Source organism: Salvia splendens, chromosome 5 (genome assembly GCF_004379255.2).
Source record: "Salvia splendens isolate huo1 chromosome 5, SspV2, whole genome shotgun sequence".
NCBI lineage: Eukaryota > Viridiplantae > Streptophyta > Magnoliopsida > Lamiales > Lamiaceae > Salvia > Salvia splendens.
In genome coordinates, this window is record NC_056036.1 from 26,405,414 (window position 1) to 26,424,042 (window position 18,629).

The window sequence follows — 18,629 nt, forward strand, 5'->3', positions numbered from 1 at the left end:
CCGTAAAGAACTTACTCAAGTACCTTAAACGGACTAAGGACTATGCTCTAGTTTACCAAGCAGCCGAGCTCTGTCCTTTAGGATATACTGACTTAGACTTTCAAGCTGATCAGGACTCGAGAAAATCTACTTCAGGATATGTGTTCACCTTTCTAGTGATATACTAGAAATGGTTAGGGTTTGTATACTAGAAATCACCTTTCGAGTGATTGAATACTGTAAAACTCTAATTATTATTTTCCAATGAATGCAACAGATTATTTTTGTCATAATGTTGTTATGTTTTACATTTAATGGATGTTTATTGCATATTTAATTGTATAAGCAAACGTAGCAAAGTCTAACTCTTTGTTTTAGTAGACCGGTTGTGGGCATCATCCAATTTAAGGTAAAACGGTCAGTTCTGAACAAAGAAAAATAAGAATTTCACAACCTATATAGGCCTAGACTACCTATCGTGAAAGGTTGCAATGTCCGTCCGATTATTCTAAGCCTTATTGAAATAAGATGGCGTTGGTGTGGTATAGCACTGAATTGGATCTAAACAGCAAGACGAGTCTTTATGCTATTTACTAAAAAACGAGGTCTTGATAATTATTTTCTTAATCAATGTACGTTAGCATTGAGCATACGATATTGAGTATCTACTACTTTGACTTACCAATAGGTGCGGGTTTTTCGTCACCCAACGATCCTGCTATATTGGGTAGTGGCGATCAATATCTAGCGATGCTAGGATTGCTATTATGTTGAATCGTCCACAAGGTGAGTCTCGTTTGATAACATCCACAAGTGGAGCTCGAAAAAAGGTTTTATTATTCAGAACCTAACTAGTTGGAGTTTGATTACTCTATGAATAATAAATAAGAGTTTCTTGCTAAGTCCACTCTTGGAGATTAAAATATGTTAATTAATTAAGTCCATAGCAGACATTAATTAATTAATGGATGTTTCTATCTTAAGCACGGGAAATAAATTACATACATAAAAAGGAAACCCGGAATAATTGTATTTCGGATTCAGAAAGGCAGTGCAATATTACTTCTGTAGTGGCAGCTTATAATATTGCAATATAAGCTTGTATTAAAGTGTGGGTTCAATTTAATTAGTAAAAAGCTAATTGGGTTAGGCCATATCCAAATTCTTTCTTAGATCCCTGACTTGGCCAAATACGCGACTTAATATAAATAGGAGAATAAAGGAGACAGAAAATACACTTGTACACATACACAATTTTCGTCCCCCTCATCTTAGAGAGAGAAACGAAATTTGCTCTCCTTCCGTGAGCAGGATTATGTCTTCTTTATTCCTGTCCTAGTATTCTGTTCAGATTTGCCCACACAAATATCAGTTTACAGTCCGGAAAACTAGTCAGAAGATCCGAAGTCGAGTTCTCAAGATCTTCACGTGGAGAAGATGCAAGCCATCTTCGATTCTTAAGTGAATCAACAAGGTAAATTGGCTAATTCTGTAGCAAGCATGTTTTAGGGATTATTTCGGCTAAAGCATGTTTAAAATTCAAGTTATGAGCATGATACATGTGATAATTACGCGAATAGAGTTTATCTAAGTAATCTGTTAAATAGATCAGTTTTATGTGATCCGTTAGAAATGCACGCTTCCGCTACCAACCCCTTCAGATCGATCCCGAGTCCCAAGTAACAATCATCCTTCAAAGTCTTCCCCCTAGCTTCCAGCAGTTCAAGGTCAATTTCGAGATGAACAAAAGGAATTACACCTTGGCAGAGCTATTGACTGATCTTCAGTCGGTAGAGGACCTTATGGTTCAAGCTAAGGCGGCCATGGTGACTTTGGCGCCTCGTTCCTCTGGCTCTAAGCCTGGCGTAGGAAATAAGTCGGCACCGAACTCAAGAGCGCCCAAGATGGCTAAGGAAAAGAAGAAGAAGAGAGAAAACAAGAAGCCCACGGGGAAGTGTTTCAAGTGTGGTGAGAAGGGGAATTGGAAGCTAGACTGTCCTAAAAGGGGCAAGGCTACAGGTATGCACCAAGTTCTAGTAGTCGAGTCTTGTTTTACTTCTACATCTACTTGCACTTGGGTTATCGACACGGGAGCCACTGATTATATTTGTTTTGATCCTGACTTAATGCAGGTGACAAGACGACTACATGATCGTGAGATCGAAGTCCAGCTGGGCGACGCTACAAAAGTGGCGGTCGTTGTAGTGGGAGACATTTATTTGCATTTTAGTAGTGATAGAATTATGATTTTGAAGAATGTTTTGTTGATACATTCTTTTAGAAGAAATTTAATTTCGATTTTTGATTTGGTTTTTGATGGATATTCGATTTTTTTAATGACAATTGCGTTATTAAGGAAGAAGGTTCTTATATCTGTCGTGGTATCATGGAAAACAATCTGTACACGATCACGTCTACATAGTTTAATAATCACAAATCAGAACTCAATACAACATCGAAAATTTCAAAGAAATGAAAAGAACCTTCAAGTTCAATGAACGAAACGTACTTATGGCACCTTAGACTTGGTCATGCCAATGAAAGGAGGATCCATTCTCTTGTGGAACAAGATCTTATTAAAGGTCTAGAGGAGGAACCTTTTCATAAGTGTGAGTCATGCTTAGAAGACAAGATGAATAGGAGGTCTTTTCAGGCTAAGGGCAATAGGGCCAACGAAGTACTTAAGCTCGTTCATACCGATGTATGTGGACCATTGTCAACAGAGGCAAGAGGTGGTTTTCGATATTTCATCACATTTATTGATGACTTCTCGAGAATTGGATATGTCTATTTGATGCGCCACAAGTCAGATTCCTTTGACAAGTTCAAAGACTTTAAGGCTTATGTGGAGACGTATCATGGAAACAGTATGAAACGATTGCGATCTGATCGCGGAGGCGAGTACCTCAATGCCGAGTTTTTGGACTACTTATCGGAGTCGGGAATTGAATCCCAACTGACTGCGCCGGGCACGCCCCAGCAGAACGGCGTGGCTGAAAGAAGGAACAAGACCTTGTTAAACATGGTCCGGTCGATGATGAGTTATGCACGACTACCTATTTCGTTTAGGGGACATGCCTTGCTTTCTGCAAGCCATATTTTAGACAACTTACCGTCAAAATCCGTGCCTACTACTCCTTATGAGTTGTGGACTGGGCGCAAGCCCAATCTAGCACATCTCAAGATTTGGGGTTGCCCGACTCATGTATTGGAAAAGGATCCAAGTAAGCTAGGATCAAGGACGGAGGTATGTTTGTTTATAGGGTACCCTAGAGGATCGAAAGCTTATGAATTCTTTAGTCTCTGAGACAAGAAAGTCATTGTGAGTACTCACGCGACAATCTTTGAGGAAGACTATGTAATGAATTATAAACCCAGCAGTGAAGTGGCTCTAGATGAGCTAACTTCAGTCACAAGTTCCATTAACCAAGAACTCGTACCTAGTGTACAAACAATTCCAGAAACTTCAACTTTTACTCCAAGCATTGTAGTGCCGCGCCGCAGTGGGAGGGTCACTCATGAGCCCGATAGATACATTGATTTGGGGGATCTATGGATTACTCCTCGGACAGCAATGTATTAGATCCTTGGGTGAAAGCAATGGATTCAGAACTACAATCTATGATAGACAAAGACGTCTACGATTTGTCCGTCCTACCCGAAGGCTGTACTGTCATTGGGAGCAAGTGGATATACAAACGTAAACGTGCACCCGATGGACGAGTTAAAGTCTTTAAGGAAAGACTAGTGGCCAAAGGGTATACCTAAATGGAAGGTATCGATTACGACGAGACTTTCTCCCCGGTGGCCATGCTCAAATCGATCCGGATACTTATGTCTACAACAGCTTATATGGATTGGGATGTATGGCAGATGGACGCTAAAACTGCGTTCCTGAACGGCAATCTTGAGGAGACCATCTGCATGGAACAACCCGAGGAATATGCCATAAAAGGGCAAGGAACACATGGTTTAGAAGCTTAAGAAGGCTATTTATGGCCTTAAGCAAGCATCTAGATCATGGAACCAGTGTTTCGATCAAACTGTTCACAAGTTTGGATTCGAAAAGTGCCCAAATGAAAGGTGCGTTTATAAGAACATTGAAAAGGGGAATGTTGTGTTCTTAGTTTTATATGTATATGACATTCTTCTAATTGGAAACAATAAAAAGATGTTGTCATCAGTAAGAACTTGGTTGTCAACCCAGTTCGAGATGAAGGATATGGGAGACACGGGACACATCCTCGGTATCAAGGTTCTTCGGAATCGAGAAAAGAAGATGTTGTGCTTATCTCAAGAACCTTACATCAACACAGTACTTAGTCGCTTTAGCATGCAGAACGCCAAGAAAGGTTTCTTACCTTTTAGACATGGCATCCATCTATCTCAAGAGAACTGCCCCAAAACGCCGTCTGATATTCAAGAAATGAGACGGATTCCATATGCTTCGGCAGTTGGAAGTCTCATGTATGCTATGCTTTTTTACGAGACCTGATATTTGCTTCGTTGTTGGCATGATGGCAAGATATCAGTCAAATCCGGGCTAAGGACATTGGACTGCCGTAAAGAAAATACTCAAGTACCTTAAACAAACAAAGGATTATGCTCTAGTTTACAAAGCAGCCGAGCTCTGTCCTTTGGGATATACTGACTCAGACTTTCAGGCTGATCAGAACTCGAGAAAATCTACTTCAGGATATGTGTTCACCTTAGGAGGTGGAGCCGTAATTTGGAATAGTGTGAAGTGGAAACGGATTATGTGGTTCGGCACGTATGCCTATGTCCACGGAAGAAGAAGAAGAACACTCTTTATTTCAGATCGCACATACAAGAAAAGAGCCTCTCAGATCGAGCGCTCTCACTAATATCAAGAAGAGCTAACCCTCAATCAATCGCGTGTGTGTGTGTTTGTTACAACAACATTATGCGTGTATCTGTGTGTATATATGTGATACAATGAACAAGATTAGCTGGAAGCCCAACCAACTAACTACTTTTACAACAACTAGTTTATTGCGTTCACACTTCAACACTACACCATTCAGCTGACTCGAGCAGCCACGCTCCATGTCTCGGCAAAGAACAACCTCTCTCGAGCTTTTACAAGGACACACCAACAAAACTCCAGCTTGTACTTGTAAGACCCAATGAGTCAATCCTTCAACTTCAAACCCTACGATTTCAACTTTCAACAAGATCAACCAACTCCATGTTAGGGTTTTCTATACTAGAAATCATCTTTCGAGTGATTGAATAATATAAAACTCTATATATTCTTTTCCAATGAATGCAACAGATTATTTTTATCATAATGTTGTTATGTTTTACATTTAATGTATAAGCGAATGTAACAATGTCAAGTCTTTGTTTTAGTAGACCGATTATGGGCGTCGTCCACTTTAAGGTAACACGGTCAGTTCTGAACAAAAAAAATAAGAATTTCACAACCTAGATAGGTCTAGACTACCTATCGTGAACGGTTGCAATATCAGTCTGCATATTTATAAGCATTATTGAAATAAGATGACGTTGGTGTGGTATAGCACTGAATTGGATCTAAACGGCAAGACGAGTCTTTATGCTATCTACTGAAAGACGAGGTCTTGATAATTAATTTCTTAATCAATGTGCGTTAGCATTGAGCATACAATATTGATTATCTACTACTTTGACTTACCAATAGGTGCGGGTTTTTCGTAACCCAACGATCCTGGTATCTTGGGTGGTGGTGATTAATATCTAGCGGTGCTAGGATTGCTATTATATTGAATCGTGCGCGAGGTGAGTCTCTTTTGATAACATCCACAAGAGGAGCTCGAAACAAGGTTTTATTATTCGGAACCTAGCTAGTTGGAGTTTGAAAACTCTATGAATAATAAATAAGCGTTTCTTGCTAAGTTCACTCTTGGAGAATATAATATATTAACTAATTAAGTCCATAGCAGACATTGATTAATTAATGGATGTTTTCATCTTAAGCGCGGGAAATAAATTACACACAAATGGAAACCCGAAATACTTATAATTTCGGATTTGGATGGGTAGTGCAATATTACTTCTTTAGTGGCTGACAGTAATATTCCAATATAAGCTTATATTAAATTGTGGGTTCAATTTAATTAGTAAAAAGCTAATTGGGAGAGACCATATCCAAATTCATCCTTAGATCCCTGACTGGGCCCAATATAGGACGTAATATAAATAGGAGAATAAAGGATATAGAAAATACACTTGTTTTTCTTAAAAAATTTCGTCCCCCCTTATTCCAAGGAGAGGAACGATTTTTGTTCTCCCTCCGTGAGCATGATTCTATCTTGTTTATTTAAATCATAGTATTCTGGTGAGATTTTCCCATACAAATATTAGTTTACAGTTCGGGATACCAGTCAGAAGATCCGAGGTCGAGTACTCAAGATCTTCACGTGGAGAAGACGCAAGCCATCTTTGATTCTTAAGTGAATGGGCAAGGTAAGTTGGCTTACTTTGTAGCAAGCATGTTTTAAGTATTATTTATGCTGAAGCATGTTTAAATTCAAGTTATAAGCATGATACATGTGATAATTACGCGAATAGAGTTTGTCTAAATAATCTGCTAAATAGATCAGTTTTTATGTGATCCGTTTGAACGCATGCTTCCGCTGCCAACCCCTTCACCCCAAGCAATATTTGAACTTGGTAGCTGGGAAAGCTTTTGTCAACATGTCTGCTACGTTATCCTCGGTTGAAACCTTCACCACTTTCACTCTACCATTCTGTACCTCATACCTAATGAAATGTCTCCTTACATCAATGTGTTTGGTCCTCTCGTGGAACGTTTAATGCTTGGCTAAGTCGATAGCACTGTTGCTATTACATTCTATCTGCACACACTTCAGATGAATTCCAAAATCTTCCAGAATTCCCTTCAACCACAGGTCTTCTTTCACTGCCTCTGTCAAAGAAATGTATTATGCCTCAGTCATCGATAGATAAACCACCAGCTGTAAGTTTGATTTCCAACTGACTGCAGTACCATAGAGAGTCCATATATACCCACTTTGTGACTTTCTATTATCCAAATTAGCCGCATAGTCTGAATCACAATAGCCTCTCAGAATATTATCTCCATCTGAATCAGACTTATTTCCAAAATGTAGCCCAACATTCAGTGTACCCCTCAAATACCTTAGTACCCATTTCAAGGAACCCCAATGTTGCTTTCCATGATTTGCCATATATCCACTTGTTACACTTATAGCATGTGATAAATCCGGCCGAGTGTAGATCATGATATATATTACACACCCAACAAAGTTAGCTTATGGAAAAGCACTCATTTCCTTCCTTTCTTGATCTATCTTTAGCACCTGATCTAGGCTAAGCTTGAAGTGACCAGCAAGGGGTGTAGATACTGGCTTTGCTCCCTCCATCTGAAACTTGTGTTTTATTTTTTCAGATAATCAGACTGAAAAAAACTTCAATTCTTTCTTCTTTCTATTCCTGAGGATGTCCATCCCTAGGATTCTTTTAGCATTACCCAAATCTTTCATGTCAAACTTCATTTTCAGTTCCTCTTTCACTAGCTACACTTCTTTCATGTCAGCAGTTGCCACCAACATATCATCAACGTACAGCAGTAGGTAAGCAACAGCTAATTGACCCCTCTTCCTGATATATACACAATTATCAAAACTTGACCTTTCAAACCCAATCTACAGCATATAATCATCGAACTTCTGATACCACATCCTGCTACTTTGCCTTAGGCCGTAAAAACTTTTCTTCAGCAAGCAGACATTCCCTTCTTCTTCTGGCTTCACAAAACCTTCTTGCTACATCATATATATTGTCTCCTTCAAATCACCATGCAAGAAGGCTGTCTTCACATCCAATTGATGCAATTCCCTATCGTGATGAGCTACTAAAGCCAACAACAATCTGATGGAGGTATGTTTAACTACCGGTGAGAAAACCTCTGTAAAATCTATACCTTCCTTCTATGTGAAACCACGAGCCACAAGTCTAGCCTTATATCTTTCAGTCTCAACATCAATGACCTCAATCTTCTTCTTAAAGATCCATTTACAGCTCACTAGCTTCTGAGAACCAGGATTATCTATCAAAATCCAAGTCCCATTTTTCAACAATGACTCTATCTATTCCCTCATTGCTTTAATCCATTTCTGACTTTCTCCACACTTCTTTGCCTCTTCATATGTGGAGGGCTCTGAATACAGAATGTGCTCTGCAATGCACAATCAAAAAGAGGACATGTCATAATCTGAAAATTTATTAGGCAACTTCACCTCCCTTCTAGTTCTGTCATTAGCTATAGTTCGATGTTGCTGTTGAGACTCAGTTTGAGTTTCCTGTGAAACTCCTTGCTTGAGAATCATCTAAATCCCCCATGTCTCCACCTTGAGCTGAACTCTCACTGAAATCAAAGATCATTTCTTGCGAAACAACATCCCCATCTTTAACAGTATCATTCCCAGATTTCATAAAAGGCATGTGACTTTCATTGAAAACAACATCCCTACTTACTATGATCTTTTGTTCACCCTTCTACAAACTCCACAGCCTGTAAGCTTTAACCACTTCCTAATAGCCTAACATTGCACATTTCACATCAATTAACCAGCATGTGGCTCTATCTTGCTCTGCTTCACATGTGCATAGGCTGCACATCCAAAGGGTGTCACACCTCAACCCCTCTGACGTATGCACTTACTATAAATAAATTCCATATTATAAAAACAATCAATACACATGTCTAATTCATAGAACACTCATATTATATAAGTTCAAACCATCACTATCCGATACATATTTCAAAATATCCTGTAAAGTAGTGGAACCCTCTCACCACTCTATATACTATACATTTATCTACATGCAAAGTGATGAGGAGGAGAAGGTTGTCAATATGCGTCAGCCGCCGAACCTGATAACACGTGGAGTTCCTATGACCCACGTCAGTCAAAACTTTACTGTTATCTTATTCCTGAAAAAATTTAGTGGTTTATATGAGCCACAACTTAGTATATATAAATTTCCACCTTTAATCTCACATGATACAAACATCAAGCATATTCTTTTATCAATACATATAATCAGAAACAATATGTAATATAATTTTAAAACAAAGCATTTCATATTCATATGCATATGCTACTCTATTCAGTTTATTATTCTGTAACAGTCAAGTCTGGTATCTGCCCGGGACTCCTCTATGACCCGAAGGTTTCTCTGTAATTGGACTCATAGGTCCCTCTGTATTTGACCCGAATGCCTCTCTGTAATTGGACTCATAAGTCCCTCTAAAATTTCAGATCCAGTACAAGACTATCACAGATCCTCTTTAATCACATGATTCATGTACTTTCAATACCATATGTAAAACATCAATTTTATATTTCTATCGTATAATTCATTTACAACATCATATCCATTGCACCAATCACATATCCATATCATATTCCACCATCTATATCAAATAACACATAATTATATTGGATCACATCATATAATCAAATCATTCATTTTGTTTAACACCTAGCAGAGAAGCAAATAAAACATGTAAAATTAAAAGTGTGATTTATACACACTTGCTTATGATAGACGATTTTTTCCGAAGTCGTGATTTAACTCCTGGTTTAAAAGCTATGACCCTATATATTAATGGTTGCAAAATATAATTTACTCAAATCACTCTTAATATATAAGAATACGAAAGAATACGAATCTGTGTGTGCTTATGGGAGATTTTTCTCATTTACCTCTCTTCTAGTTTTATTTTTCCCCAGTATTGCTATAGAGTATATATCGTAGTGGTATGAAGAAGTCTCGGTTTTTGCCGACTTAATAATTTGAGAACTCAAACAAAACAAATAAATAAAAGTTAACTAATTTTACATTATCTAATTAGATGACACTTGTTGTTTGATGAATTTTAAGATGACAACTATTGTAGCTATAGGGGAATACGTATGCTAGCTAATTTGTGTTATCCACAATGTACAACTCTAAAGTAAATATAAAAATAATAAAATCAATGTGTACTAAAAGAAAACACTATCCATAATTTTAATGAAATACAAATATATGTATTAGACGTGTACGTGTATGGAATATCAAATTCCAAAGTAATTAGTACATATGTGCATATTTAGAGCACGCATGAATCAAATTAACTATTTCAGGGTGAAAAAAACTTATAATTTACGTACTATTATTTATAGCTATATTAATTTTTCAGTAACAAAATAGAAAAAAATGCTACCCTAGATGATGTCCAGTTAATGTCTCTATAATTTGAAGGATAATAAAATGTGCGAAACATAATAAAATGCAAAAGTATGCAAATATGATGCATGTTTTGGGTCATGGATGTCACAATCTTCCCTCCTTTAAGAATTTTATCCGCAAAATTCATTCATCTCTATATTAACGTACGCAAAGAAATTGCTAACCCGTAAATAGATGTGGATAGTTATTTCTCGTCTTTTCCTTTGTTTCCCAAGTCGCCTCTTCGACTATGTGATTTTTTCCAAATAACTTTAACCATTGGAATAGTTTTCTTCACAGCTGTTTGATCTCACGGTCCACTATATTGATTGGTTCCTCTGTATAACTCAAATTCTCATACATATATATATGAACATCTTATAGGTAAGAAATGTGCTATCGATGACCCTGTAGGTACACACTTTTCTGCTTTAACCTGTTGACATGTCAAACACCTTGAAACAAACTCTACGACTTTGTTCTTCATCTTCGACCACCAATAATACTTTAATAATGATGTTATTTGCATATGTGTAATCACTCTGCTTGACTTATAACTAAAATCATCTGTAACAACATTAACCTTCTTAAGATGGTATTTCGATGGTGTAATCATAACCTTTAAGAAAATCTATCGAACGTCTCTGTCTCATATTCAACTCCTTTTAACTCATGAAATATTTCAATCTGTCATGATCGGTAGAAATTCAAAAAGTCTCTCCATGATGATAAAGATGTCAAATCTTCAAAGCAAAACAACACTACTAATTTCAAATCATGAACAGGACAAGAAACTTCTTGTACTCATGATTGTCATGACGCATAAGTAATAGACTTTCTATTTTGCATCAAAAGATAACCAAACTCCTATTGCAAAGCATCACTGTAGATAACATAATGTCATGTACCTGTGGAAATAACCAATATAGGTGACATAGTCAATCAATGATTCAACTAATCAAAATTGTTTTGACATGCTTCACTCCATATAAGAGAAGAACTCTTCCGTAATAACATCTTCATCAATTCAACCATAATCGAGAATCATTTTTAGTTGACAAATACTTCAATATTTTGTATATTCATTTCTATTCTTCAACCTGATACCATGTGTCCCAATAATACCACATGATCTAGCTAGACTCACACTTACCCAACCTTGCAATAACCTGTTATCTTGCAAAACTTGTAATACTGACTGCAAGTGATTAACATGTTCATCTGTACTTCGTGAAATATACTAGTAAGTCAATAAAAATAATCACTAAGTAGTATAGGAATGGTTGAGAGACTTTGTTCATCAATACCATAAATAATTGTATGTGCAATAGTTAATTTGAAAGGCATAGCCAAAACTCATAATGGTTGTATTGAGTTTAAAATGGTGACTCTGCAATATTCTCTTTAGCTATCTTCAACTGATGGTATCTTGATCGAAAATCAGTACTCGAAAACAGTTGCATACCTTGAAATTGATCAAATAAGTCTTCTATTCTCGGTAATAGATATTTATTCTTCACGGTCACTTGATTCGACATCCAATAGTGTATATAATGTCGCAGTGTGTTGTGTTTCTTCTTCAAAAATAATATTGGTGCTCTCCAAAGTAAAACATTGAGTCATACCTATCTCTTGTCTGACAACTCTTGTAACTATTTATTCAACTCTTGAAACTCTAATCAAGATATTTGATAAGGATGAATAGAAATAGATGCAGTACCTGGTAGTAACTCAATAGTGAAGTTTGTCTCTTGATCAGGTGATAATCCAGAGAGATTTCCACTTCAAATAAATTGAAAAGTTGATGTAGCTAATATAAGACAAGTTGCAATTGGTCGATACCATTAAATATCACTCGATCTCATCTCGATGATTATATTATCATTTCTTTAACATGACAAGCTGCCTTAGTTCGATGAAGTGACAACCAATTTATACCCGTGATAATATCAAATTTGTGTATGAACAAAAGAATCAATATTCGCTGTTAGCTCAACTGAATTAACTCGCACCACGTAGTCTAGATAAACCGTGTATACTGAAACAATGTCAGCTCGTAATCAACAACAAACATAGTTCCTTGTTTAAAGACAAAAACTCTCTTTACTTCTCATCACAATACACTTCTTGCAAATATTATCATTAAATTCTCTAGGAAAATCGTCTGAACTAAGTACTAGAGGTTGTATCATAGCTTGTGGGACTCTTTCTCACCAATAGTAAGTATTGCTTCAAAGAAGAGACACTATGTAATCAAAACGGTCATCTGACACACAACTCGTTTGATTAAACACATATTCTATCCTTTTCAACCATATCTCAGTCACGGTTGGATCAGTAGTCTCATAAAGTCAACTATTCCATTTTTCGGTGCTATTTAATGTTTCTACCTCTTTGATTCATCCTTCGTCCATGTACTTTTTGTTCCAAAAGCCTAGGTAATCCCCATATGATGCAACATGTATATAAAATGTTTCCACAATTAATTGACGATGCAGGGCAGCTGACCCTTCTCTCCTCAGTGAGATATGTTCATGACAATACAAATGCAAATGAAACTTATAACATAAATTTATCATATGATATACATGAATACTATTTCCCAGCGGGATTCTATCCCCGCTCTAATACCACCTAAACTGTCACACCTCAACCCCTCTGACGTATGCACTTACTATAAATAAATCCCTTATTATAAAAACAATCAATACACGTGTCTAATTTATAGAACACCCATATCATATAAGTTCAAACCAACACTTATCCGATACATATTTCAAAATATCTTGTAAAGTAGTGGAACCCTCTCACCACTCTATATACTATACATTTATCTACATGCAAAATGATGAGGATGAGAAGGTTGTCAATATGCGTCAGCCGCTGAACCTAATAACACGTGGAGTTCCTATAACCCACGTCAGTCAAAACTTTATTGTTATCTTATTCCTGAAAAATTTAGTGGTTTATATGAGCCACAACTCAGTATATATAAATTTCCACCTTTAATCTCACATGATACAAACATCAAGCATATTCTTTTATCAATACATATAATCAGAAACAATATATAGCATAATTTTAAAACAAACCATTTCATATTCATATGCATATGCTACTCTATCCAGTTTATTATTCTGTAACAGTCAAGTCTGGTATATGCCCGGGATTCCTCTATGACCCGAAGGTCTCTCTGTAATTTGACTCATTGATACTACCTAAACTGTCACACCTCAACCCCTCTGACGTATGCACTTACTATAAATAAATCCCTCATTATAAAAATAATCAATACACGTGTCGAATTCATAGAACACCCATATCATATAAGTTCAAACCAACACTTATCCGATACATATTTCAAAATATCCTGTAAAGTAGTGGAACCCTCTCACCACTCTATATACTATACATTTATCTACATGCAAAATGATGAGGAGGAGAAGGTTGTCAATATGCGTCAGCCGCTGAACCTAATAACACGTGGACTTCCTATGACCCACGTCAGTCAAAACTTTACTGTTATCTTATTCCTGAAAAATTTAGTGGTTTATATGAGCCACAACTCAGTATATATAAATTTCCACCTTTAATCTCACATGATACAAACATCAAGCATATTCTTTTATCAATACATATAATCGGGAACAATATATAACATAATTTTAAAACAAACCATTTCATATTCATATGCATATGCTACTCTATTCAGTTTATTATTCTGTAACAGTCAAGTCTGGTATATGCCCGGGATTCCTCTATGACCCGAAGGTCTCTCTGTAATTGGACTCATTGATACCACCTAAACCGTCACACCTCAACCCCTCCGACGTATGCACTTACTATAAATAAATCCCTTATTATAAAAACAATCTATACACGTGTCTAATTCATAGAACACCCATATCATATAAGTTTAAACCAAAACTTATCCGATACATATTTCAAAATATCCTGTAAAATAGTGGAACCCTATCACCACTTTATATACAATTCATTTATCTACATGCAAAATGATGAGAAGGAGAAGGTTGTCAATATGCGTCAGCCGTTGAACCTAATAACACGTGGAGTTCCTATGACCCACGTCAGTCAAAACTTTACTGTTATCTTATTCCTGAAAAATTTAGTGGTTTATATGAGCCACAACTCAGTATATATAAATTTCCACCTTTAATCTCACATGATACAAACATCAAGCATATTCTTTTATCAATACATATAATCAGAAACAATATATAGCATAATTTTAAAACAAACCATTTCATATTCATATGCATATGCTACTCTATCCAGTTTATTATTCTGTAACAGTCAAGTCTGGTATATGCCCGGGATTCCTCTATGACCCGAAGGTCTCTCTGTAATTTGACTCATTGATACTACCTAAACTGTCACACCTCAACCCCTCTGACGTATGCACTTACTATAAATAAATCCCTCATTATAAAAATAATCAATACACGTGTCGAATTCATAGAACACCCATATCATATAAGTTCAAACCAACACTTATCCGATACATATTTCAAAATATCCTGTAAAGTAGTGGAACCCTCTCACCACTCTATATACTATACATTTATCTACATGCAAAATGATGAGGAGGAGAAGGTTGTCAATATGCGTCAGCCGCTGAACCTAATAACACGTGGACTTCCTATGACCCACGTCAGTCAAAACTTTACTGTTATCTTATTCCTGAAAAATTTAGTGGTTTATATGAGCCACAACTCAGTATATATAAATTTCCACCTTTAATCTCACATGATACAAACATCAAGCATATTCTTTTATCAATACATATAATCGGGAACAATATATAACATAATTTTAAAACAAACCATTTCATATTCATATGCATATGCTACTCTATTCAGTTTATTATTCTGTAACAGTCAAGTCTGGTATATGCCCGGGATTCCTCTATGACCCGAAGGTCTCTCTGTAATTGGACTCATTGATACCACCTAAACCGTCACACCTCAACCCCTCCGACGTATGCACTTACTATAAATAAATCCCTTATTATAAAAACAATCTATACACGTGTCTAATTCATAGAACACCCATATCATATAAGTTCAAACCAACACTTATCCGATACATATTTCAAAATATCCTGTAAAGTAGTGGAACCCTATCACCACTTTATATACAATTCATTTATCTACATGCAAAATGATGAGGAGGAGAAGGTTGTCAATATGCGTCAGCCGTTGAACCTAATAACACGTGGAGTTCCTATGACCCACGTCAGTCAAAACTTTACTGTTATCTTATTCCTGAAAAATTTAGTGGTTTATATGAGCCACAACTCAGTATATATAAATTTCCACCTTTAATCTCACATGATACAAACATCAAGCATATTCTTTTATCAATACATATAATCAGAAACAATATGTCACATAATTTTAAAACAAACCATTTCATATTCATATGCATATGCTACTCTATTCAGTTTATTATTCTGTAACAGTCAAGTCTAGTATATGCCCGGGATTCCTCTATGACCCGAAGGTCTCTCTGTAATTGGACTCATTAATACCACCTAAACTGTCACACCTCAACCCCTCTGACGTATGCACTTACTATAAATAAATCCCTTATTATAAAAACAATCAATACACGTGTCTAATTCATAGAACACCCATATCATATAAGTTCAAACCAACACTTATCTGATACATATTTCAAAATATCCTGTAAAGTAGTGGAACCCTCTCACCACTCTATATACTATACGTTTATCTACATGCAAAATGATGAGGAGGAGAAGGTTGTCAATATGCGTCAGCCGCCGAACCTGATTACACGTTGAGTTCTTATGACCCACGTTAGTCAAAACTTTACTGTTATCTTATTCCTGAAAAATTTAGTGGTTTATATGAGCCACAACTCAGTATATATAAATTTCCACCTTTAATCTCACATGATACAAACATCAAGCATATTCTTTTATCAATACATATAATCAGAAACAATATATAACATAATTTTAAAACAAACCATTTCATATTCATATGCATATGCTACTCTATTCAGTTTATTATTCTGTAACAGTCAAGTCTGGTATCTGCCCGGGATTCCTCTATGACCCGAAGGTCTCTCTGTAGCTGGACTCATAGGTCCCTCTGTTTTTGACCCGAAGGCCTCTCTGTAATTGGACTCATAGGTCCTTCTAAAATTTCAGATCCAGTTAAACACTGTCACAGATATTTTTTAATCACATGATTCATGTACTTTCAATACCATATGTAAAACATCAATTTCATATTTCTATCGTATAATTCATTTACAACATCGTATCCATTGCACCAATCACATATCCATATCATATTCCACCATCTATATCAAATAACACATAATTATACTGGATCACATCATATAATCAAATCATTCATTTTGTTTAACACCTAGCAAAGAATCAAATAAAACATGTAAAATTAAAAGTGTGATTTATACACACTTGCTTATGATAGACGATTTTTTCCGAAGTCGTGATTCTAACTCCTGGTTTAAAAGCTCTGGCCCTATAAATTAATGGTTGCAAAATATAATTTATGCAAAGAACTCTTAATATATAAGAATACTAATGGATATGAATCTGTGTGTGCTTGTGGGAGATTTTTCTCATTTACCTCTCTTTATTTTCCTTCCTTTATTTTTCTTCCAAGTTTTTTTATTTTTCCCCTATATTGCTATAGAGTATATATTGTAGTGGTATGAAGAAGTCTCGGTTTTTGCCGACTTAATAATTTGAGAACTCAAACAAAATAAATAAATAAAAGTTAACTAATTTTACATTATCTAATTAGATGACACTTGTTGTTTGATGAATTTTAAGATGACAACTATTGTAGCTATAGGGGAACACGTGTGCTAGCTAATTTGTGTTATCCACAATGTACAACTCTAAAATAAATATAAAAATAATTAAATCAATGTGTACTAAAAGAAAACACTTTCCATAATTTTAATGAAATACAAATATATGTATTAGATGTGTACGTGTATGGAATATCAAATTCCAAAGTAATTAGTACATATGTGCATATTTAGAGCACGCGTGAATCAAATTAACTATTTCAGGGTGAAAACAACTTATAATTTACGCACTAATATTTATAGCTATATTAATTTTTCAGTAACAAAATAGAAAAAAATGCTAACCTAGATGATGTCCAGTTAATGTCTCTGTAATTTGAAGGATAATAAAATGTGCGAAACATAATAAAATGCATAAATATGCAAATATGACGCATGTTTTAGGTCATGGATGTCACAAAGGGTCTGAGTCTTGAATAATCTGTTGCTTTGTTGTACCACTTTGGATCAGGGATTTCATTAGAAATAGCAAATGGTGGACTTTTGTTTATCAGCAAAGCTGTTGTAGCAAGGGCCTCCCCCCAAAACCTCTTTGGAACTCTAGATGAAAACATCATACATCTCACTCTCTGCAAAAGTGTCATGTTCATTCTTTCAGCCACCCCGTTTTTGTTGGGGATTTCTTGGAGCAGTCCTATGTTGTTTAATACCCTTCAATCTATAGAAATCTTTAAACTCAGATAACAGAAATTCCATGCCGTTGTCAGTCCTCAAGCACTTCAAACTTGAACCCCTTTCAGTCTCCATTCTAGCACACCAATCCTTAAATCTGCTAAAAGCCTATGACTTTTCTTTCCGAATTGATACCCAAACCTTCCTTGAATAGTCATCTATGATGGAGATAAAATACTTTCCTCCACCCTTGGATTCAGTCTGACAAGGTCCCCATAGGTCGCTATGAACATATTCAAGAGATGCCTCTGAACTATGCTTTCCAGTAGGGAATGGCAGTTTTTTACTCTTCCCTAAAATGCAATGCTCACAAATTTCTAGAGATTCATTAGAGCCTACCTTTATGAGCTCCTTTCTTGCCAACTCTATCAGCCCCTTTTAACCAATATGCCCAAGCCTTTTATGTCGAGAGCTTATCCCATCTGCTTGAGCAACATTTAATGACCCAATCATACTTTCAGCTAGGAGATAGTATAGAATGTTTCTCGTTTCTGCCTCCATGATTGTTCTTGATCCCTTAGTAACTTTTAGGCAACCATTGTTAGCGCAGAAAGCGTATCCCCTTGATTCCAAAACACCAAATGATATCAAATTTCGTTTAATGCCGGGGATAAATCTAACTTCAGTCAGAATTCTAAATGAGCTACCTGCTAATTTCAGCCTAATCTACCTAATCCCCTTAACATGACACACTTGATCATTCCCCAACATAACTGATCCTTCACTAGGTTTCAAATCTTCAAACCATGAACAAATATGAAAACTACAGCCAGAATCTAAAATCCAAGAACTCTCAATAATTTTTTCAGAAACATTCAGTA